Raw genomic sequence first — 25,885 nt, 5'->3', positions numbered from 1 at the left:
GAGCCCAAAGTGTAGAGGAAGCCTCTCTTGCAGCTCTGGCTCAGGAGCCCTGGTAGTGTAACAGGGAACACCAGAGCACAGAGTGGCATGAGCGCCTGATAAGACTTCTGCTGGAGAGTGCTGATATGTGTCTGGATGCGCAGGAGCAGCTGGCTGGTAGCTGCTGGCAGGAACTGATGACAGGCACAGCTATGGCTGGATCGGGTGCAGGGCGGAGATTCAAGGCAATGTCGAACAGTCTAAGTCAGCAACTAGCAGGCAGATCAAACACAGGTGACAGGCAGAAGAGTAGTTAGAAGTCATACTGGGTACAGTATTAACAAGGCATATGAACAGAAGGATAAGGCAGAAGCGTAGCTCAGGGGTGAGCCAAGGGTTAGTGCAGGCAGAGTTTAGGCAAAGTCAAGAGCAGATCGGGTTGGCAACGAGTGAGCAATAAAGGAACAGATGTACAGATGCTTTAGGAATGTAATAGACCAAACAGATGTTTGATGTACAGATGCTTTAGGAATGTAATAGACCAAACGGCACTGACACAAGGCACTAGTGCAGTTTAAATAGCCCACCTGGCGCCAATGTGTACTCGCACGCTCACGAACCTGTGTGCACAAACATGAATGACCACAAACAGGGCTTACAGGAACCATGCGCCTGCGCACATGCATGTGTCTTCCCTGACAGTTTGCCTCAGGAATGTGCTCACAGCTGAGACAAGCTGCTCCTATAAATCAGACGTCTCCTTCATAGCTGTTGTTGGATTGGCCACAGCAGGAGGGGAGGGAGGCAGGTTGGTACTCGTAACTAGGGTTTTTATAAACCCTACTAAAACCTAAGTACTAGATCTGGGGACAGAACTGTAAAAATATACGATAGACCTTCTTTAAGGCAACGTTACTTAGAAAACATCTAAAAGTCCCATAAATATAAATATGATTAGGATTTATTCCTAAAGTTACAAATACCCAATGTACAAATGGGGTAAGAAAACATACGATAGACCATGATCAGGAGTTGTTTTAATTTTTAGGCTGATTTGGTTTTTGTGACGGTGGAGGATGATTTAGGTAAACCCTGCAGCTGGTTGCCTGGACTGTTTTACAGAACTGGGTAGCAATCACTTCACACAATTCACAATACTGTCAAAGCAGTGACGCAAATTATGTCTTTTTCTGCTTATCTGTCTCATTTCCCTCAATTGTTTAACAAAATTCTCATCAGTGTGAAAAGAGTACTCATGACATATCAAGTCGGTATATGTACAAAATGCACATGTCAATAATAGTATCTGAAATATGCATTTGTCGACCACACACATTACATTCTAAGTGATTGGCTCGGTTCATATATTAAGGCAACTGTTGTAGATAGCAGGCTAGGAAATTCTGATAGTTTACAGGCAGAAAAATATACCTATGCTAATTTGCATTTGATAAGGTTTGACAAGACATCAGACTAGAAAATACAAAGACAACCGTGCTTGTAACTATTGTCCAAATGCATTGATGATGTTCCGTGCACCCAGTTATGTAGATTTGTGTCACATTCTCACTATTACCATAAATGACATTATTATTATTATACAGGATTTATATAGCGCCAACAGTTTGTGCAGCGCTTAACAAAATGAAGACAGACATTACAGTTACATTACAATTTGGTATAAGAGGAATCAGAGGGCCCTGCTCATTAGAGCTTACAATCTAGGAGGGAGGGTCAATTGATACAAAGTGTAATAGCTGTGGAGGGGTGAGCTAATGGAAGAAGTAAAACAGTATTAGTTAGAAGCAGGATAAGCTTCTTTAAAGAGAAGGGTTTTCAGGGATCGTCAAGAGTGTAAAGGTTAGGTCGGTGTTAGAAAAACGTTTATTCACTTTCTCTGTAGTAGTTGGATTAAACAAGAGTTTTGATTGTACAGGAGGACAAAGAGTGTAAAGTGAGGGAGATATCTGTAGAGTGTAGGAGATCGAGACGAATTGTCTCAATCTTATTTTTGAAGTGATTGAGACTTATGGCCTCAATACTGGACAAAACATCATAAGTGCAAGGCTGCTTTAATGCTCCAACAGGCTTGGGACAGTAATAAAATCAGCAGGCCTCTCTATAAATAGAAGGACCATTATTATCCCAGAAGAAGCGTATTTGAAGATTATAAAAAGCATAGCACAAATTAGTACTGCTACATATGTACAGGAACATGGGAAGGAAAGATTATCTTTTAACAAGGGTTCCAGAACTTCATGTCTGGGACCAGTGAATATGGGAAAATAATGTAATTTCTTAGTGCTAACAGATTTATATACAGTACAAGGTCCCTAAAATACAGTAGTTGTTTTTTTTCTAAATTCTTAAAAGAAAGCTATTTTGGCCCTACTTCTCCTATAGATCACAGGCGTGCACTTTGTTCTGCACGCCTGTGACCCGTTTCCAGTTGACAGCGGGCTAAAACCCGCTGTCAGGAGATGTCGCTCAGCTGGTCCAGGCTCTGGAAAGATCCCAACTTTACAGTCAGGATCCACCCAGATGACCGGACTGGCAGCTGGCTCAGTCTCTCAGTGAGCCACCAAGAAGACTAAGTCAGCTGCTCCTGACCCAGGTCCTCCACAGCCCAGCACTCCAGCACTGGAGGGGCAGAGCAGAGCCAGTGACTAACACTCACTGGCTCTCTGCAGACTGAATACTGAGAACGATCTTTGATCTCTCAGTTCTTAGTGTAGAGGCGGCGGGGAACACCTGCAGCTAGGATCAATGCTGCAGCCATCCAGGTCAGTATGATTGTTTCTTTCTTTTTCTATTCCCGAATTTCTCCTTTAATGTAAGGTTATGTTCCTGGTGCTGATTTAAAATAATAAATAAATCACTAAACTTAAAGCTGAGCTCCACCCAAAAGTGGAAGCTCTGCTTATCTGCCTCCCTCCTCCTCTGTTTTTGACAGGTACCTGCTCCCACTTCCGATCACACGGATGTTTGGGCCCCCTCCTCCTTCCCCCGCCGCAAGGCCATTCACAAAGCGCAGCCCGCTTCGCCCATGCGCAGTAGGGAACCGGCTGTGAAGCAGCAAGGCTTCACTGCCAGTTTCCCTTACAAGCATTGGCGACGGCAGCACCCGAGAGCCGATGGAAAAATTGGCTGGGGTGCTGACATCGTGGGATCCCAGGACAGGTACTGTAAGTGTCCTAATATTAAAAGAGCAGCTATAGTATTTGTAGCTTCTGACTTGTATTTTTTTCTGAAGGAGGCTGGACCTACTCTTTAAGATTTAAATTACTAGAAGCAGCGCCTAGGCATAGCGCACTTCCTGTGTCTAGGCTCTCCTCCTAAAAACGTGCCTCAAACCACACGTAAATCTGTGCATAGGTATGACACACACACAAAATCAAAATTTTCTGACAATCTCCTTGAACTTATGATGAACCCTAGAAAAGTGGCTGTAAAACAGAGAGCCGGAAAATGAACATGCTGCTGCAGTGACATATTTCAGTCTCTTATGAGCCCTTATTAGGACAACCAACCAGGTACCTTTTCGTGTTAAATTAGAACAGGAAACAGAGGTTTTATACAAGTAGAAAATGATATGATGTATTTTACGGAAGAAAAGTGCACACAATAAATTTAGGTGAGCTAGTGACATGAATACAGCTGGTTGGGCAGTTGAAGGGTCAAACACAGCTGCTTACATATGTTGAACATAAGAAGCCATTATTTTAGATTATAATCTGTCTGCAGTAATTGTATGGTTGTATTTATCTTTTACAGCTCTTGTCATGTGAATTAGCTGTTTTTCTGTACTCCTGGACATGCGGCACTTCTGGAGATAAAGAATTATGTTCAGCATGCACAGCATGGATGTAGCTGACAGTTTTTAAAGCCCACAAAGTGTTTGCAGAAGCATTTACATTTTACTTTCGCTGTCTGTTTACGCCACATTGGCCCTGTCCTGGATCCGGCCTGGCTGAATTTTGACATCAGCGATGTTGTCACCACAGCTGCACACGGTTAGGTCACAATGGACTTCAGTGCGGTTTGTGTAAACAGTGCAAGCATTTTATAGTAAGCACACAATGCTGTTACCAACCGTTTTGTTTGGTTTGCAGTAACCTAGCTATCGTAGACAGAAATTTCAGTGAAGGATGATGCGTGCTAAGGCAACCTTTTTTTTTTTCTACAGGCCATGTTGAAGTAGTTGAAATATAATGTCTTTGTGGTCTGAGAACCATGCCTTACCCTTTCAGTGTAGATGAGTGACACACTGCAGACACCTCCAGTCACAGCCTGCAGTTAAATAAGTTCTAGTTTTTAAAGATGACATATGAAATACAGAAAATGGTGTGCTTCTTGTGTTTTTATATTACCCAGGGAAAAACTGGGAGATTTATGGACAGCTGAGGGATAAAACATTAAAAGCATAGAAATTGGCTACTTTGCCACTGGATATTTTGTAGATTTAAAGTGCGTGACTAGGCAAAAAAAAAAAAAAGTACATCCACATTTATCCTTGTGTTATAATTATTTAAAAGTACAGAAAAATATTTGTTGATCCCGACAGAAATTTAGGTAGCTCCTAACTTCCTGTAATGAGCTAACAACGCTGTCTCTGCTGCACTGAAATCCCAAGCAGTATGGTCAGCATTGACCATTCTCCCCTGATGGACTAAAGACTTTTCCCTTTCCTCATCTCCAGAACATAAAGGGAGATTCTGTAGTCCAGCGGGGTAGAACTCAGGCAAGACTAACAACATTACAACTAAGCCTTTTATGTTGAAACGCGTCAAGCAAGGGCAGTTCCTGGGCAGGAACATTTTGTATGCTGTCATGCTGCTTGTTCTCAAATAAATAATTTGGAAGAGCTGACATTGGTGTGTGGATTTATTGGTGCCTATGGCGGATAACATTGTTGGGGAATTTGGGCAACATTGTCAGTTCACTACAGGAAGTTAGGTACTCATGGATTTCTGCCAGGATCAACAACCATTTTGCAATTTTAGCATTTTAAAAAGGATAAAATATAGGAAAATGTTCATGTGAGGGCATGCATATCTTTTTTTTTATTTTTGTCCTGACATACACTCTAGACCAGCCTTTCTCAACCAGGATTTCGTGGAACTCTAGGGTTTCTACAGCGATTGCAAGGAATTCCTTGAGCAATGAGAAAATTCTGCCTCTCTATTATGAGTAAAATCTGACACCAATGATCATTTAGTTATCTGTAAGGGTGGGACAACAAATGTAAGGAGCTATCTTCCCACTGATCATCACATTAATGTACCATCAGCTGTAGCTATAGTAATTATTAGCAGGAGTGTTCTGATACCTTAAAATTATTTTAAGGGTTCCTAGATGTTAGAAAGGTTGAAAAAGACTTAACAATTCAGGAGGTCAGTTGTGTGCAGTAATTGGTAACAGCAGTTTATTCATTTTCAGCAAAGTATTTTTAGCATTGCCCATTTGAGTCCAAACATTGCTGGCACTAAGGAAGTTCAAGAGGTAAAGACTGCTGGTTTACAGTTTAAAAATAAATGATCACACCTAAAAAATGTATTGTAACTGCTGTTGGGTAGGAAGAACCTATAACTGGAATCCCATTCTTCTATGGTGAGGCTGTACATGTTGCCCATTGCCACAAAGTGCCTCTTGTGGTTTTCCAGGAAGCAACAAGTAAGAAACACTATTTCCAGCTCCCTTACGGTTTGTCACTCCTTGATTTCCTAACAGTAAATACATGCCAGTGTTGAGTTACAGACACCAAGTGATTTTACACAACACATTAGGGCAGATTCATCTTCGGGTAAAATTAGACCTGTTTTTAGATGAAAAATCACCCATGTTCAGTTGTAGCAAAAAAAATGTGCAGTATAAAAACTTCCTGTAATTTTTAGAAGCCATTGGCCCTGATATTTTTTCAGAGATATTTCTATAGACAAGAAAAAGGGATAAAAGCCAAAAGAGAAATTATATGGACCAAAAAGTAATGCTTTACATTATTTTGCACAAAATTAACAGCTGGGAATTAATGGGGCCCATGACCTCATGGGCTTATGGCAGTTGCATCCTCCACACTCCTATAGTCATATTCCAAGTAATAAGGATGAATTTCATCAGGATTGTGAGAAGCACACCAACAGAGTCCTTTGCATGAATATTCATCCCCCTAACCTTTTCCACATTTTGTACTGTTACAATCTGAAATTAAAATGGATTTAATAGGTTTTTATGTCACTGATCTACTCAAAATAGAACATAATAATAAAAAAACTAATATTTATAAATAAAGCTAAAAGTATGAATTGCACCTGTTTTAATCACTTTTGAAGCTTAGTATTAAAGCTTATCTAAACCTAAGAAGAAATGGAGATGAAGTATGGAAGACGTGTTTGAAATCCAGCCTAGGTTTCCACCATGGCTCCCACCATGGTTACCCAATGTTCGGGCCGTGTGTATGGGCTTAGAAACAAGGTGCAACATATTACATTTATGTTTTTATGTTTAAATGCACTTTAGGCTCTGGTCAAGTTTTTTAGAGGACATTTCTACCTAAACAGTATAATTAAGAAAGAGTTCAGAATAAAGTTCTTTAGAAGAATCTATCATGGTTTGGTAAGAAAAAAGTGCAATGTCAATACCATTATTACAAAAAAATTGAAAGAATTTGGCACCACCTTGACTACTTAAAAAAGCCCGCCCATCAAAACGTAATGATTGGGTATGGAGAACATTAGGCAGAGAGACAAGCAAGAGACCAACGGTAATTCTGCAAAAGCTGTTGAGATTCACAGTTGAAGTGGGAGAAACCATCATGGGACAAGTATAACCTGATCACTCCAGAAAACTGGATTTGGTGGAAGAGAAAAATATAAAATCCTGGCTGAAATTTTCCAAATGTATGTGGGAGACACAGCAATTGTGCCTGCTCTGATAAACTGTATTTTATGGCTTTAACACAAAGTTCTATGTGTAGTGGAAGGCCAACACTACTCGGTTCCCTGAGAAAATTTTCCCTGAGAAAATCAACATAGCAAAGAGTGGTCATGTTGTGGGTATTGGAAACTACTCAGGGTTAATGGCAGGATAGATGAAACCTAAGCTGGGGAATTCTAGAGAAAAAAATAACTGTTTTAGTTTCCAAGAAACCTGAGACCGATGTGGAGGTTCATCTCCCAGCAAGACAATGACACTAAACACACTGCCAGGGCTATACTTAATATGCTAGAATAACCAAGTAAAAGTCCAAAATCTAAAATCTGTGGCATGACTTGAACCATTTTGATCATCAACCACCCCTATCCAACCAGAGAGATGGAACACTTTTTTAAAGAAGAATGGGTAAAAGAATGGGTAAAATTTCCAGGATCTATTTGTGCAGCGTTAGTAGAGACATATCATAAAATAATTGCAGCCTTGATTAGAACCATAGGTGGTTCTGACTCAATATTGACTCATAAGAATGAACACTTAAATGATGCTTGTAATCTATAAATACATAATTGCATTAAATTGTGTTTTTATCTACGTGGTGTGAACAGAAGATGGGAATAGGTGTTTTTTGGTTGGTGGTAGCACTAAAGTGAAAAAAATAAGGATGGTTATCGTGAATGTGTCTGAAAGATCGATCTGTGTTGGCCATAGCCACAATCAAGCATGTGTCTTTAATTTCCTAAGCTGCATGGGAGACATGAACACAACTAACTAGTCGCTATGGGTAATGCAGGTGGAACTTTCTTTCAGAATTTCTTGCAATGAGAATCTTTGAGGTTAAAGTGTTGAACTTTCATAATAATAAGCATCTCCTGATCTAGGCATTTATGCATGTTATGCTGCGTACACACGGTCGGATTTTCCTACGATAAATGTTCGATGGGAGCTTGTTGTCGGAAATTCCGACCGTATGTAGGCTCCATCAGACATTTTCCATCGGAATTTCCGACAAAAAAGATCTCAAATTTTCCGACAACAAAATCCGTTGTCGTAAATTCCGATTGTGTGTACACAATTCCGACGCACAAAGTTCCACGCATGCTCGGAATCAAGCAGAAGAGCTGCACTGGCTATAGAACTTCATTTTTCTTGGCTCGTCGTACGTGTTTACGTCACCGCGTTTTTCACGATCGGAATTTCCGACATTTGTGTGACCGTGTGTATGCATGACAAGTTTGGGCCAAAATCCGTCGGAAAAAAAACATGGATTTTGTTGTCGGAATCGTGTGTAAGCGGCATAAGTGTTAAGCCCACCACACACTAGTAGAATTTTGTATGAAAATTTTTGTTTTAAGATCATGCATTCAATTTTCTAATGGTTAGTGGAGTCGAGTAAACATTTGTTATAGACCACAGTGATGAGAAAATTCGAAGGAAAAGAATATAAAATTTTACTTCAACTAATTAATTTCTAATGGTGAATGTGGTTTTAGTCCATTCACTCTAAAAAGTAAGCATTTTAAGTACTTGTGAATGATATTCGTCAATTAATTTTTTTTTTTTACTGAATTTTTGTACAAATGGCTCGAAAATCTAATAATGTTTGGCTAGCTTTTCCAGTTTTCATTTTAAAGTCAGGCATTACGTAGTCACTGGGGAGGGCACTCTTCAGCAGGGAAGTGATCCTGCACTTTATCGATGCATTTTCCTGCTTAGGCCTGCAGACCTAAAGTAAGCCACCCATTGCTGACAGCCTAGACAAGAATATATCAAGCAGTGGAACAGCCGCCATGATCGTTCTTATGGTGTAGAGAATAGCCGGCTAAAAAAGTTGATATCTGAATGATGCCTGTAGCTGCACCCGCCATTCAGATATCCCCGCACAAAGTCAAGGACGTCGTATGACAGCCGGCGGGCGGGAAGTGGTTAAAATCCATTTTTTTTAACACAAAGTTGTCCGTTTATACAATATTTGTAACACATAACATGTACATACCAAAAATGACACCCCAAAATAAATTCTCCTACTCCTCCTGAGTACGGCAATACCACATGTGTGAGACTTCCACAGCCTGGCCACATACAAAGGCCGAGTACAGCCGAGTATGACTGAGCATGGCTGGGTATGACTGGGTATGACTGGGTATGACCGAGCATGGCTGGGTATAACTGAGCATGGCTGGGTATAACTGAGCATAGCTGGGTATGGCAGAGTATGGCTGGGTATCACCGAGTATTGCAAAGTATGGCTGGGTATGGCAGGGTATGGCTGGGTATCACCGAGTATTGCGGGGTATTGCAGAGTATGGCGGGGTATTGCAGAGTATGGCAGGGTATCGCCGAGTATCACAGAGTATGGCTGGGTATTGCAGGGTATTGCACAGTGTTGCGGGGTATTGCAGAGTATTGCACAGTATTGTGGAGTATTGCAGAGTATTGCACAGTGTTGCGGGGTATTGAGGGGTATTGCAGAGTATTGCACAGTGTTGCGGGGTATTGCAGAGTATTGCGGGGTATTGCAGAGTATTTCAGGGTATTGTGGGGTATTGCAGAGTGTTGCACAGTATTGTGGGGTATTGCAGAGTATTGCACAGTGTTGCGGGGTATTGCAGAGTATTGCACAGTGTTGCGGGGTATTGAAGAGTATTGCAGAGTATTGCACGGCATTGTGGGGTATTGCAGAGTATTGCACAGTGTTGCAGGATATTCAGCAGTGGTGGTCACTGGTCATTAACCTCGCCTCAGCCTCCTCCCCTCCCCCAATCCAGCCATTTATTAATCTGTTTTTTAGTGTTTACTTACACAAGTTCAGACTCAGAAGTTATGAGTCTGAACTTGTGTAAGTAAACACTAAAAAACAGATTAATAAATGGCTGGATTGGGGGAGGGGAGGAGGCTGAGACGAGGTTAATGACCAGTGACCACCACTGCTGAAGATCTGAGTCAGAACACTGGCACACATGACACTGGCACTGCACTCTTCTACCTTCCAGATTGAATCCAGCAGCCTGAGCCAGGCAGCCAGGCAGGCAGCAGCTCCTCAGCTCGGCTCCGCTTGAGGTAACAGACAGCGCGCCGACACACCTCACAACTCCCGCCTCCCTGCGCTCCTCTGCGTCCTCCCACCTCGCCTCCAGCCGCGAGTGACGTCACGGCGCTGGCAGAGGCTATGGGACTCCTCCGTAGGGTAGTAAACAGTGTAGTTGGGTGCTGAGGGAAGGGAGGATCATGCAGGAGCGCACAAAGGCAATTTGTACAGTGCCGCTGGGCGCTGTACATGCACTGTAAGACAGTATTATTGTACACACTGGCATGGCAGAACTTCACCTGCAGGCTGCGCCCCCCCACCCCCCATACCAAATGGTACAGCCCAGGGCATGTGCCCCTTCCGCCCCTGCCTTGTACCGGCCCTGCTCAGGCTGTATGTACAATGCATAATCATTGTGAGATCTGTCATCGTCTTGCCCAAAGACAGTCCCTCAAACATCAGAAGCATTTATTGCTATTATTGTGTACTGTACAAAACTGCAAATGATGAGCACTTCTCTCTTAAAGGCATTTCCTAAATTCAAAATATAATGTTTGAATCTGTGGAGTTGCTTATAAAATTCATCCTATGTAAGAAGTAATGGGTTTTTATTTTTAAATGTATTAATTAGATTGTGAATGTGATATGACATATTTTATCTGTTTGGTTTTCCTGACACTGTCCCTTTAATACCTGTCCAGCAGCTTGCAGACTTAGAATCCATTAGTGTACAGGACACTTCCTCTGGGTTTTCAGTCTGTCAGTGGGGAACATTGCGGCCAGCGTTTTGACTGTTACCATTGAGCTGTTTGTGGAAAATATTGCCTGGTTTTGGTTTACAGGAGACGTAAATGGCATGTCATAGGCACAGCAAAGCATATGAGAGCAGATCATTTTTATAAATAATTCGGATGCCTGACAGCATGAATAAAGGCAGCAAGTCATCCTCACAGTCTAACAGTGGTGAAGATGACTGTCGTTGCCACAAAGTCCTGTTACACTCAATTACTTCCCTTTACCCTAGGCACATCTTCTAGGCATATTTTTTTCTTGTTAACTCTCTGCCAGACAAATGCAATGGGCTGTGTTTTCCTGAGGCAGTCAAGGTTTCAAAGAACAGTTATTAACATGTTTGGGTTTGGATGAGCCGGTATGGAGAAAATGCAGCTGATATGATTGTTTCACCAAGTCTGAAAACATATGAACTAGACACCCTGAGTTAACTCCAACGCAAGTGAGACCCGAAGCATTGGACGTGTCTCCAATCTACATTTTCTTAAGCTATAATTTACATTTTCGTTTAAGTAAACTTGTGCTGACGTAAATATGAAGACAGCCATTGCTAAAAGATACCTAGGTTGTTCTCCTTGCTCTTGTTTCCCTAACACTTTTTGCCTCAAAGACCTGGAGCAGACATGTGAAATCAGAAAAATCTGCATACCTATTCCAAGTCAGTGATTCAAAGTGCTAAAGCCAATGAATCAGCATGACAGTCAGACCTCTAGCGTGTCCAGAAGACCAATAGTGGCTGGCTCTATACAATATCTATATCTATATCTATATCTATATCTATATCTATATCTCCAAATAGGGATTGCTGCACCTAATATTTATTTAAAATAACTATAAAAAAAATACAAATAATGTACAAATCCCATCTACGTTATTTGTAATTTTTTTTTCTAATAAATATTAAGTGCAGCAACCCCTGTTTGGACATTCTTATATCTGGCGTTTGAGAGGGCCTGATTGCTTTGGCCTAAGAAAATCACTATTATGCACTTTGCCTCATCTGCTTGAATTAGAGTTAACTAATGGTTATTAAGTGGTTTCAAAAGGTACATTGTTTTGCTTTAACTGGTATCATCTGCAGATCAAAAGTCACTCTTTTGATCTGGTATGAATGGACCAGGGAGTTTACAATGATCATAACTTTTAAGCTGGCAATTTTCTTGTTCAATTTTCTTTAGATTTACCTTCAACTATATAGTGCAAGGGCCTGCCTGATTGCACACAAATTGAAAGTGTTTAGGTCTGACCTCACATTATATAGTTTTGGTAAATCTAAGGGAAAATTGTACAACTTAGACACTGCAACCGCAGTTCAGTTCGGTTTACACAGAAGCAAAAAGTCCTGCTCGTGTGAAAATACAAACAATTCCTGGCTGTCAAAATGACAGCCAGGAATTGTCAGTAAATGCAAAGTGAGATATGCAAGGAAAAAAAAAAAAAGAGGTAGGGTGTACTACATATACCCAAAATATTTAGATGCATATTTAGGGTGGGGGCTTGTACAGTACACCCAATGTTCATGACTGGACATTCGCCAACCCCACCCCCACACACTTCCCCTGCAGCTTTCTGGGACACATCACAGGTCCAGGAAGACTGCGGGACCATTCACAAACCGCAGCGCGGCTTGTGCAGTGGGAACTGGCTATAAAATTGCAAGGCTGCCAGTTTCCTTTACTTAAGATGCTGGTGCCTGGACCCAAAGCCGATTGAAAAATCGTCTCGGGTGAGGACAACGCTGGATCCCTTGACAGTATTTGTAGCTGCTAACTTAATTTTTTTTCTGGGGGAGACTAGAGTTCCTTGTTAAGGATCTTGATTCTGTTTTTATCCTGAAGTTTCTAATCTGCCACCCAAGAGTGCCTGAATGTAGCATCACCTTTGCAGCCCTAAAGCCTAGAAAAAGATATGGAGAGAATACCATCATTTACCCTCAGTTCCAACTATGACTTGCAGTTGGTATACTAGAGCTCCCTGGTTGTAAAAAAAAAAAAAGTTAGGTGTCAATATGGACAAATGCCTTTAGCTGATTTAGCATTTGTGCTGGCAGGATAGGCACTTCAGAGTGAACACAGGTTGGCTTAATGGATTCTGCTGGCATCCAAACTCATACATTTCTCCTTTGATGGCTGTAGAAACAGATGATGGTTTATATAGTTTTGGTTCTACCTACATACAAAATCTGCAGTTACAGATGTTACATTAATGGTAGTGTAGAAAAAGGTGCCAGCTCGACAGTCTAATATAAATAGTTAACTCATTCTTTCACAGTACAGCAGTCTGAGCAGGTGTGCATTGTACTTGTAACTTACAAAGTGTCTCAGATGTTACAGCTGCACAGTCCTCATCCCGCTGTCCTCCCCAGTGATGCCTGTGGCTGCTCTTTCTCTCCCCCTGCTTAGTCTCTGCAAACTCTGCCAACACTTGCAATTTCATTCAGACACATGTTACAGTATTTTTGTTTTACACAATTGTATTGCAAATCTCCAGAGCACTGCTACAATATGGCAGACACAGAGCCACTCTACTGTAGGGCAAAAGGGGCAGCTGTCCTAAACCCACAACACTTGGGGATCCTCCCTTTGGCCCTGCTATCTATCTGCAGTCTATGGCTATATAGTAAAATAATTCTATTTATGCTGGATCTTTCTGCCCAAAGATGGCAGAAAAATACAGCATAAAAATGCTCAGTCTGGTTTGTATTTATGCACGTTGCACGTTTATGCGCATATGGCGTTTATAAGCATATGCATGTAATTTCATTCTAGTGGCTAGAATATTCATTTGTTCTAGCAACTAAAAATGAAATTACGTGCATATGTGTACATTTAGAAGAAAACTATGCCAATATGCTCTGAAGGCAGGTTTGGGGCATGTTTTATGCCCATAAATGCTGCTCTAAAATACAAATCTAAATGCCACAATGTGCATGGACACAGTGGCTCATACAGAGCTGCCTAAAAAAAAAAAAAAAAAAAAAGGAAAAATGCTTCTAAAAGAGGTGTTTATTCTTCCCGTGTGCTACTAAAACTTAAGGTTCACTTATTTGTAAATAGGAACCAATGAACAGCACAAACAAACAAAAGATTTCCCTGCACACCAGCCAGCATGCAAAACAACCGAATTTACCCTATCATTTTAAGTTTTTAAGTTAAAAACAGAGTGTTTCGTTTGCACACATTTGCAAATATATGCATAAGCTACAGTGCCCTTAACAAGGGACCTCTGTATACACTGCGGTCCTAATTTCCAGAGTCTGCATAGCAGGAGCACATTTAACAATGGATAGGTTAAGGGCAGGTGTGCCTGGAGGGAGCCCAACCCTCCTTAAAAGCACAGTGAAATGTTTGTATTAAATGTGCATTGCCCAGGATGTCGTCACACCCTGGGGTTCCTTCTGGGTTCTTTAGGGTTGCCTTGGCAAAATACCTAAAAATTCCCTTAAATTGCCCAATAATTGTCCATAATCGGCAAGTGAATCAAGCCTGCCTTTTTGTTACACAAAGCCACAGTTTTTATTGTGAAGCATTGCAACTAGTGTTCTAACGACTGATTACATCAGTTGTGTTCGGTTAGGAACACAACAGGTGCTCCTTGTTTGCCCCTCTCCAACAGCACCGGGGTCACATTGGCAGCATGAGGGAGAGAAAATGAAGGAGAAGAGAAACACTGGAAAACCAGTCAGTACTCGTGTGCAAAAGTATATTTGCTGTGTAAATGCTGGGTGTCCTAGGTGTGTGGATGTTGCTGCATTTTAGACTGGGCTCCCCTAAAGCGGAGCTCCACCCAAAAATGGAAAACTTCCACTTTAAGTACTGGTGACCCCCTGACATGCCACATTTGGCATGTAATTTTTTTTTTGGGGGAGGGGTTTGGTACCCAGTTTTGACAGGCCGCAGCGCCAAGCGGAAAATAACCTCTCCCCCCTCCCTCCCTGCAATCTTCTGGGACACGTCACAGGTCCCAGAAGATTGCCCGGCCATTCACAATGCGCGGCTCGCGCATGCGCAGTGTGCACCCGGCTGTGCAGTCACAGCTGGGCGCCCACAGTTACAATGCCGGCGCCGCGGAAAGGAGCGAGGCTGTGGGCTCCCGCATCGCTGGACCGTGGGACAGGAGAATGTCTGTTTATTAAAATTTAGCAGCTACACTTTTTGTAGCTGCTGACTTTTAAATGGGTGGAACTCCGCTTTAAGACTGTGCGGAATTTTAATGGGTGCCACGACTGAAAAAAAAAGCAGAGAAACACCGATATAGAATTGTAAACTTTCCTCTTCCAGCCAGACGAAAAAGAAGCTGTGCTGGACACTTTAGAAGTCTTTGGAATTTTTTTGTATGTTATGCAGAAGGAGACAAGCTCCTAAGTGTATCAATTTTAAATATCTTTTGACAATCTTTATTTAGCAAAAAAACAGAACAACTGTTAATATAATATACCAAGACTCCTATTTTAGCTCTTTGGGAAAAACAAATAAAGTGCAGACATTTCAGCTTATTTACCAATACGTACGTTTCAGTGGGTTTGCTTTGGCAATCGCTGCTCTGTGGATCCAGAAGAAGGTAGATAAACCCTAATGCCGCGTACACACGAGCGGAATTTCTGACAGAAAGAGTCCGATGGGAGCTTCTCATCGTATAATCTGACCGTGTGTATGCCCCATCGGACTTTTTCTGTCGAAAATTCAGACGGACTTAGATAGAGAACATGTTCTATATTTTTCCGACGGAACAGATTACTATCGGGAAAATCGCTCGTCTGTATGCTGTTCCGACGCACCAAAAATGATGCATGCTCTGAAGCAAGTACGAGACGGAAGCTATTGGCTACTGGCTATTGCATTTCTGTTTTCTAGTCCCGTCGTACGTGTTGCACGTCACCATGTTCTGGACGGTCGGAATTCGGTGTGACCGTGTGTATGCAAGACAGCTTGAGCGAAATTCCGTCGGAACTCCGTCGGAAAAACCTTCAGAGTTTATTCCGACGGCAAAACCGGTCGTGTGTACAGGGCATTAGAGACATTAATAGCCAATTATTTCATAGAAAAAAATAATTATTTCCTGACTTAAAATATGGTAACCGGTGTACACCCTGGATCTGAACTACATACCACTACACAATATGTGGAAATCCCACCAATGGCCATAGAAATGAAATAATGTAGGAAATAATTTTTTCCTCTTTAATAAGTCTTCACATACTGTACTTTTTCAATGTGTTCCATTTCTCATTTAGGTACCAATAATACATGCTTTCAGGCTGGACAACAGTGAAGGGAAAAATTATTATTTGATTGGTTTTCAATTATTAGAAAAAAAATCTGACCACCAACATATGAAATAAATCAATGCTTTTCCTGAACTCCCCCAAGCACATAGTACTGTAAAGGTAGAGAAAGTTACTTTGTAAATCCACCAAGCTGGTAATGCATTCCCTCTATGTCTCTATATTTGTTTTATTTCTATTACAGATACTTATATAGTGCCGACAAGTTGCATTGCGCTTTATATATACTGTATAGTATACATTCACATCAGTCCATGCCATCAAGGAGCTTACAATCTAAGGTCCCTAACTCACATTCATACATATATTAGGGCCAATTTAGGCACAAAGACCAAATTTATACACGTTTTGCTGATGCTAGATCTACTTTTCCATCAAGAACACCCTAAGTTCCTGTATGAAAGTCCCTGTGAGTGTTCTCCTCTTTAGAGAACAGGAGAAATAACCTTTTTTTAGTATACTGAGTCACCACACCACAGATATTCGGAGCAGAGGGATTTTAGTAGCTCACACTTCCTCATTAGCTGTATATTTTACTGTGAGAAAACACAATTTTTATATTTAAATTTGTAAAATATAAATTTTATTAAGAATAGGGAAAAATGGGGTAAAATTCCACTCCAGAAAATAGTAAAATTACACCCCTAAGGTCCTGTGTAGCTATCATGTTTGGATGAACATCAACGTATCATGATGAAGTAATATTTATTGTAGATTGGGAATTTTGCACATTACTCCTTGAAAGGCATCTAAATACATTTTATTGCTCCTATCTTTCAGGAAACCTCTATTTACAATATTTTTCCAGGGTATTTTGCATATTATATTTGGCATTTATGTGTAACTGCACAACCTCTATTCAGTCCTACGGTGAGTTCATATTTTGTAGGGAGTAGGAACCTACCATAGCATTGAATGGAGATTGCAGTGTGCACATGCAGCCCAAACAAGTCTATTCTGACAATTTGTGCAGCACTGTGGAAGCCACACAGTGAAAATCTTAGCGGTTTATGGACAAGTGAGTTTAAGACTGAGTGGGAGGATTTGGGGACCTATTAACATAAGTGTAACTGTAGAGTAAGTGTAGAGTTCCAATATAGCCACTTAAAGTGTTTTTGTCCCTATTCCTTCCTATGATATTATATGGGACTCATGACTGACACCCAGGAGTATTGTGTTTGTCCACACCCTCCATAGCTTCATGGGAATAGACAGCCCAGATAACACAGAGCAGAACTGGGGGCATCCCTACTGCATTACAACAGATAAACTGTGATACAAGTACAAGTACAAGCAGTAGCCAAACACAGAAGCAATGATTCAAATTCATGTATGTGTGGTCGGCAGTTGAAGGCACCATATAATTAAAGTGTTATTAAGCATTAAAAATGTAATAGCAAATACAGCAGCTTAAAGAGGAGCTCCAGTCAATTTTATGTTTATTAAAAGTCAACAGCTACAAAAACTGTAACTACTGACTTTTAATAAAAAGACACTCACCTGTCCAAGGATCCAACAATGTGCTCACCTGCGCCGTTCTTTCCCTCAGACTTCTGTCTCCAGCGCCGGCATCTCAACTGTTGGCACCCGGCTGTGACGGCTTGCGGCCTTTACAGCTGGGTGCCCACTGCACACGCACGAGCCGGGTTGCGCATGGTGAATGGTCCAGCAATCCTTTGGGACCTGTGATGTGTCACAGAAGACTATGGGGAGGAAGGCAATCTAGGCGATCCAAGCAGTAGTGGTAGGGAGTATCTTTCAAAACCAGTTGCCCCCCCCCCAAAAAAAATATTTCCATTTGGTGAAGAAGGGGGGGCCTTAAAGCGGAATACCCCCTTTTGGCTGGAACTCTGCTTTAAATGGAAAGTGACATTGTCTGCAGCTTCTTCTTTAAAAGAAGATCCAAAGACCCCTGCACCAAATTTCCTCTTCTGAGATAGCTCTGTTGCCTTGCAGGGGTCATATGAAGCTCCCCTTATATGCACACTCCCAGAAGAGAAAGACCACAACCCAGCTGCCTGTGCCAATATGCACAGGCAGCCATAAGACAAGGCATGCATGCACGGTGGCGCTTGGACTCATGTGGCATGTAGTCTCAAGGAAGGGGATCAGGAGGTAATTCACGTCTGTTATCGTTGCACAATCCCTGAACAGAAATGTGGGGAAGCAGCACAGAGCAAGCCTGAGGTTGTGCTAGTATACTATATTGTCAAAAGTATTTGGACACGTGCCTTTACAAGGACTTGAACTTTAATGGTATCCCAGTCTTAGTCCCTAGGGTTCATTAGTGAGTTAGCCCACCCTTTGCAGCTATAACAGCTTAAACTCTTCCTAGGAAGGCTGTCCACAAGGTTTAGGAGTTTGTCTATGGAAATGTTTGACCATTCTTCCAGAAGCGCATTTGTGAGGTCAAGCACTGATGTTGGACAAGAAGGCCTGGCTCGAAGTGTCTGCTCTAATTCATCCCAAATCATTTGGTGCAGGGGGGATTATGTTGTGGGGTTTTTTTCCAGGGGTTGGGCTTGGCTCCTTAGTTCCAGTGAAGAGAACTCTTATTGCATCATCATTCCAAGACATTTTGGACAATTTCATGCTCACAAATTTGTGGGAACAGTTTGGGGATGGCCCCTTCCTGTTCCAACATGACTGCGCATCAGTGCACAAAGCAAAGTCCATAAAAACATGGATGAACAAGTTTGGGGTGGAGGAACTTGACAGGCCTGCACGGAGTCCTGACCTAAACCCGATAGAACACCTTTGGGATGAATTAGAGTGGAGACTGCAAGCCAGGCCTTCTCGTACAACATCAGTGCCTGACCCCACAAATGTGCTTCTGGAAAAATGGTCAAACATTGCAATAGACACTCTTAAACCTCGTGGACAGCCTTCCCAGAAGAGTTTTAGCCATTATAGCTGCAAAGGGTGGGCCAACTCAATATAGAACCCTACGGACTAAGACTGGGATGCCATTAAAGTTCATGTGCATGTAAAGGCGTCCCAATACTTAGATATAGTGTATGTGCATCTGATTTTGTACATTTTTCGTTAAAAAAATTAGAAAAACTGCCTCTGCTACATCTGACCCTGATAATAATTGTGTCTTTAATACTATTATAGTTTTATTTTCATGTTTAGATTTTCCAAACTGACAGCGATATTATGTTCTGTAACCATGTTAGAAAATAGTCTTCCCTAGAGCCCTTTAAAATTTGTCTATTTTTTCATTAAAAACTAAAACTATAAAGTCCATCCTGCTGATATAAATGGTATACAGTAAATACAGTACCATTATTCTACATATCTAACAAATACATTCTTTTTTAATCTCCTGTGGTTATCCAGCAACATTTCTTGCTATCTTTGTTTGAGCCATCCCTAGGCATAACTTTGCCAACTTAGTGCAGAGTAGAGAAGTGTGCAATTAGAAAGCACTAATGGAGCAGTAAGTGTCCCTCTCTTCCCCTTCTCCACTGCCATCCAGCAGACTATATTACGGCCATGTATACACACTATGGCAGCCCCCTCACCGCATAAATCACATGAAAGACTTTTTCCATTTCATCCCTACAGTAAAAATGGCCTGCATCTGAATGGACGCAGTACCGCAATGCAATATGCATCTTCTATAATAAGTGTCCTGCATTAAAGGGAGAGAGATGGGAACTCTTCTCATCACTTTGTAGCTAGATTAGGAAGACGTGATTTCAGGAAATGGATTGTGATAATTGTAGTGGAGGGGAACTGGGTCACAGCGTAATGGGTGGTTATTGGCCTTTTTTTTTTTCTTTTTTTTTAGTCTTATTACAAAAGTGTGTGACCTATCCAGATTCACATGGAAGCCAGCCTAGTATAACGGATAAGAGGGGATTATAGACACAAAACTAACAGATACATGTAGCGTGTTACTGTACATGCGATTTCCAAATTAGAATAAAGCAATGATAAGGTTTGCAAACAAATAAAGTTTTTTCACTATGAATGATGTAGGTTGTATTTCCATGGAATGCGATCTGAGTTATAATTTCCAATTCGCTTCCTTTCTCTCTATTGGTGGCAGCAGTTTAGGCACACCTGTGTGCAGTGAATGTGATCGTGTCATTGTAGTCTAATCCCAGAGCTGATGGAGACAGCCCACTCGACTTCCCTGCGGCAACATACCAGCTAACCTTTACTGAACCTGACGGTATCCAAGCTCCTGCCACAGAAAGAAAAACTTTATACAGTACAGTATAATAATGCTCCGAAACAACAGTAATCTATAAATAGGTCTGTTTTTAGTGCTAAGCTCCTTTTAACTTTGTTAGTCATCGACCATCCTTAAAATAAAATCAGAGTAGCTGCAGCTCTTGGTAGCAGTTGTAAACAAACTCATGGAGGAAAAGTAGAAGGGAAAAAAAAAAAAAAGCACATGCGATCCAGCCAGGAATTCAGCTGTCAGCGCAGGGGGATGGGAGAGAAGATGTGCATCCTTACCCCGAGAGGGAGGGAGACCGTGAGCACACTGACACCTGCATTATGGATCTTACAGAAAGGCCGCAATTTAATATTTTCAATGAATTCATAACAATTCTGTAGAACTGTACATAATCCAGCCTTTCACAACCCTCTTAACATAAAGGAACCCTTAAAATGAATTTTAGGTTTCAGGGAACCCCTACTAAAAATTTACTGTAGCTATAACTTACAGTACAAATCGTTAACATAAAAAAATAAATAAAGGCAAAACTTTTTTAGTCTTAGAAAGAGTGGAGAAGGATTAGAACACCTGCCAGGTTTTTATTGCTGCCTGTGCTCCCGTTAGGGATAGTCATTGTCTCTATTTGTCTTGTTTACCTTTATCACTGACAGTGATAGAAAATCCCAAATGATGGGTTTGAGGAGAGGGAAACTTCCAACGGGGGTACTAGTACTGCATAGCTTCCAACTGTCCCTGATTTTGAGGGACTGTCCCCGATTTAGAACAATGTCCCTCTGGTTCCATAATTACAAGCATGTGTACAAAGGTCAACAAATTATCAGCAAAAGGGAGTGGCAAAGACCTGTGCACTACAGCAACATAGCTCCCAACTGTCCCTGATTTCGAGGGACTGTCCCTGATTTCGAGGGACTGTCCCTGATTTCGAGGGGCTGTCCCTGATTTGCAACAAAGTCCCTTTGTCCCTCATTCCTCCTAATTTGTCCCTAATTTTGATCTGATGCATATACCTGTATATAAAATGCAATATTCATCTATCAAAAAGTGTTTCCCAGTGCTAAAACTTTCATCCAGTTTTTACATTTTTGCATTTGTACATCTCAAAAGCCAATATAAAGGAATAGAAATATTAAAAAAAGCACTTGTGGGTTTAACTAATAATTATTTTTGTATAATTCTCCTTTAAGGGGGTGTGGCAGGGGGTGTGTCCTATGCCTACATACTTTTGCTAATAGGTGTCCCTTATTTGCATCTCAAAAAGTTGGGAGGTATGGTACTGGTGATCCCGGTGACAACCAGGGATTACCTCACTTCCTGTTATGGCTATGGGACCGGAAGTGAAGGGAAAGCTCCCCAGTAGAACAGGTAAAAAAGTGGCAAAAAAATCTGATGAGGGTTATAACCCTCCCTTACACAAATAGTTTTGCCTTTAGTTCTACCTTAACCACTTGCTGACCACCCCATAGCAGATTTTCTGCTCCTGGGCGGCCACGCTGTGCAGAATCATGTATATATGTGTGATTCTACACTTCCGGGTAGGGGGCACGTGCACATGCGTCACTTCTGCTGGGGTTTGTCAGCGGGTCCCGGTCAATGGATGTACACCAGCACCCACCAGTCATGTGGAAGAGACACAGGACAGAGCTCTGTCTATGTAAACAAGGCAGAGCTCCATTCTGAATGGGGAAAGTGATTTAGGTAGCTGTATGAAATGTATTAAATTACCACGTACCAATTCTTAGACAAGGTAGCTGTATGAAATTGATTATATTGCTGATTACCAATTCTTAGACAAGGTAGCTATATTAAACGTATTATATTGCCGCTTACTAGTTCTTAGACATGGTAGCTGTATTAAACTTATTATATTGCCGCTTACCAAATTCGTAGATAAGGTATGAAATTTGTTATATTGCCGTGTACCAATTCTTAGACAAGGTAGCTATATGAAATGTATTATATTGCCACATACCAATTCTTAGATAATATAACTGTATGAAATGTATTATTTTTCCACGTACCAATTCTTAGAGAAGGTAGCTGTATAAGTATTCTTCTTTAGGGTTTTTCCTTTATTTTCACTTGGTGATCAGGCCAGTCGGTTTGTTATTTTTCAACTTCCTGTAAAAGAAATCCAGCAAAAGTCTCGAGCCACATATTTTTGTAATATCTTGTTCAAAAATGAACTAATAAATCAATAAACAATAAACTAATAATACATGTAAAAAAATAAGTTCTGTTAGATGAACTTACTGTAAAACATTTTATTTTTGGGAGCTGTTTATTATTATCAGAGGATTGCTAAAGACTCCAAATCTTTTCTTACAACTATTTGTCACCAAGACCTTACCAATATGCTTTCAATCAAAGGTGGCACAAAATGGCCTATACATTTACTGTTGTTTAACTGCCACTCAGTGCTTTCATTACGTATTTTCATACTGCTTTAAAAGCATGTTATATTTTAAGTAGATCGCAATGTTCTAGTTTAATACATATGCTCTTAATATATAGAAGCAGCCTTGGACCTATCAAAGATATCACTAAAATTGACTTTGACAATGATATAGCACATTTTTTTACTATAGTTGAGCACAATGTTCATTCAGTGACTTGAAATCCTAAATATGACATGATGGTCATGTGTTTTATATAACGAAGTCTGGAGTATTATTGAGTGACAAGAGACTGAGATAGACTGTGTCTACACTGAATGTTGGATACAAAGGAAGACTGATAGGCTGAATACACCTCTGGGATCATGGAGTGGGAGCTTTGCTACTCCCCAGCATGGAAACTGCTGTATGCCATGACATTTAAAATGATTTCAGGTGGGACTCAGTCTGGGGAGATGTCCAGGGAGGAATAAAATGCTTTTATGGAGCCATGTACACTTCTTACCTTCCCCTTGCAGTTACTTCTGATGTATTTATCACCTGTGACAACGATATCACTTACTAGATGTGTGGTAGAAATATGGAAATGTGAGCGATCTTATGTGCTGAGGTTATAAAGAATTATTTATACATGTATGTGCATGTATGTTCTATAATTCTGGGCATTTCTACTAAGCAGAAAGACTGAAGCATCATATCTCAGAGATTTGTCACAACTTGGACCTTTAGCTGGCCATACGCATTCAGTTATGATTTAGACACCCAATGATCTTTTGCTGTGCATACACATTCAAATTCACAGGCTGTGAATGTGGTTTTGGGTTTGCTTCTGTCAATAAGCAAGCATTGTGGAGATGGAGAATATCAGAACCAACATAAATAAGGAGCAAGTTAACAACCTGACCAAGGTTTTACCCATTTTAAGACCATGGCATGTTTTGTTATTCAGCACTGCGCTACTTTGGCAATTGTGCACTCATGCAACACTGTAAGCAAATTAAATTTATATCATTTCTCACAAATAGTGCTTTCTTTTCGCAGTGTTTGACCACCATTGGGTTTTTTATTATATAACTGAAAAAAGACCGAAATATCGAAAAAAAAGTTCCAAGACATATCCAATAAAATCAAATTTCTTCATAAGTTTAGGCCAAAATGTATTCTACTACATGTCTTTGGTTAACCACTTCCCGCCCAAAGACGTCATATTCAGTAGGAATATCTGAATGATGCCTGCAGCTACAGGCATCATTCAGATATCCTTGTTTTCAGACGGTGACTCTGTGCACCATAAGAATGATCATAGCGGCAGAACGCCGCTTGATCGTTTTTACAGGCGATAGGAGGGGACATCCTCCCCCCACCGCCATCTGGTGCTTCTCTGAGCTCTCCCGTGCCATCGGGGACCCGGACAAAGAATCGCCCACCGCCGGATGACAAACATAGAGATTTCCGGTGACCGCCAGTCATCTCTATGACCGTCGCAGGCCCGGGCACGACGTTATGATGTCACGTCCGGGGTGCACAGATGTAAACAAAGCCGCGATCGCGGCTGGTAAGCATGAGATCGTGGATTTTTTTTCCCGATCTCATGCTTTCCAGCCTGGAGGAGAGGTACGGGGTCTTATTGACCCTGCATCTCTCCATAAAGAGGACCTGTCACTAACGATTCCTATTACAAGGGATGTTTACATTCCTTGTAATAGGAATAAAGGTGATAAAAAAAATGGAAAAGAAAGTGTAAAAATAAAAAAAAATAAAGTAAAAAAAAAAAAATAAAAAAAAATAAAATTATTTAAAACACCCCTGTCCCCAGTAGCTCACGCCCAAAAGTGAACACACACGTAAGTCCCGCCCACATATGTAAACGCTGTTCAAACCACACATGTGAGGTATCACCGCGTGCGTTAGGGCATGAGCAATAATTTTAGCACTAGACCACCTCTGTAACTATGTAACCTGTAAAAAATTTTAAACCGTCGCCTACGGAGATCTTTAAGTACCGAAGTTTGGCGTCATTTCATGAGTGTGCGCAATTTTAAAGCGTGACATGTTGGGTATTTATTTACTTGGCGTAACATCATCTTTCACATTATACAAAAAAAAATTGGGCTAACTTTACTGTTTTGTTATTTTTTAAAATCATTAAATTTGAAAAATTGTTGCGCAAATACCGTGTGAGATAAAAAGTTGCAACGACCGCCATTTTATTCCCTAGGGTGTCTGCTAACAAAAATTATATAATGTTTGGGGGTTCTGAGTAATTTTCTAGCAAAAAAATGAGGATTTTTACAAATAGGAGAGGAGTGCCAGAATAGGCCCGGTATGGAAGTGGTTAAAAAAAAAAAAACAATAAGTGTATATTAATTGGTTTGTGTGAAAGTTATAGCACCTGCAAACTATGGTAGTGTATATATACTGGAATTTAGGCAGCTATGAATATACTAGTATTGTGATCAGCGACTTATAGTAATCTGTAAGCAACAAATGTCAAAAATAGGCTTAGGCATGAAAGGATTCAAAATTGTTAGTTTTGCATTTTACAGTCAATTCAGTCTGCTTATAAAAACTATGGCTCATTTAATGATAAAAATAGAAAATTTGACAAAAAAAAAAATTGTAATGACTAGTACAGTTCTGTAAGCTCAGCGCATTAAAAAATCCTCTCCCTCTTCCTCGGTATACGTTTACTACTTTTGTTCTGGTTCATTTCTTTTGTTTGCCATGTTTTTTTTTAATTCAACAGTTTCATTGTCACCTGTCAAAAGCCACAGTTTATAAGTTTGGAGAATGACCTGGGAAAATGGTGGGCAAATTCAGCCAAAAATAAAAAAGGGAACCAAGAAAGGCTTTTACTGAAATTACATAGGATTAATAGCTAGTAGAGATTTGTTTACATTTTTCTGATTAGTTCCTGCAATCAAGTTTGTCTGGAACTTTTGTCATTCTCTATTTTTTTTTTACTTTTTACCTTGTTTCCTAATTAGAATTTGTACATGAAGTAATAAATCAGTAATACTATGGAAGCTGTAGGCTGAGAATCACTCAGAATCCCATGAGCCAGTTATATGAATGGATCTTTATGAGATTCTTTCAATCTAGGACTAAATAATCTTAGATTGGGGTATTTGCTAATAAACAGTGCACCCGGGCTGACATCCCATTCAGCCTCTCTGTGGAGCAATCGCTGGTGGCCAGAGAAACGACGGGTACGTTGTTTCGCGCAATAGAGCTGCCCTGCCACAGTATATCTGCCGTGGGCAGTCTTTAACCCCTTCCCA

Source organism: Aquarana catesbeiana, linkage group LG05, assembly GCF_042186555.1.
Source record: "Aquarana catesbeiana isolate 2022-GZ linkage group LG05, ASM4218655v1, whole genome shotgun sequence".
In the NCBI taxonomy this organism is placed as follows: domain Eukaryota; kingdom Metazoa; phylum Chordata; class Amphibia; order Anura; family Ranidae; genus Aquarana; species Aquarana catesbeiana.
The sequence above is the reverse complement of the archived record's forward strand: the minus strand, read 5'-3'. Positions refer to the sequence as shown.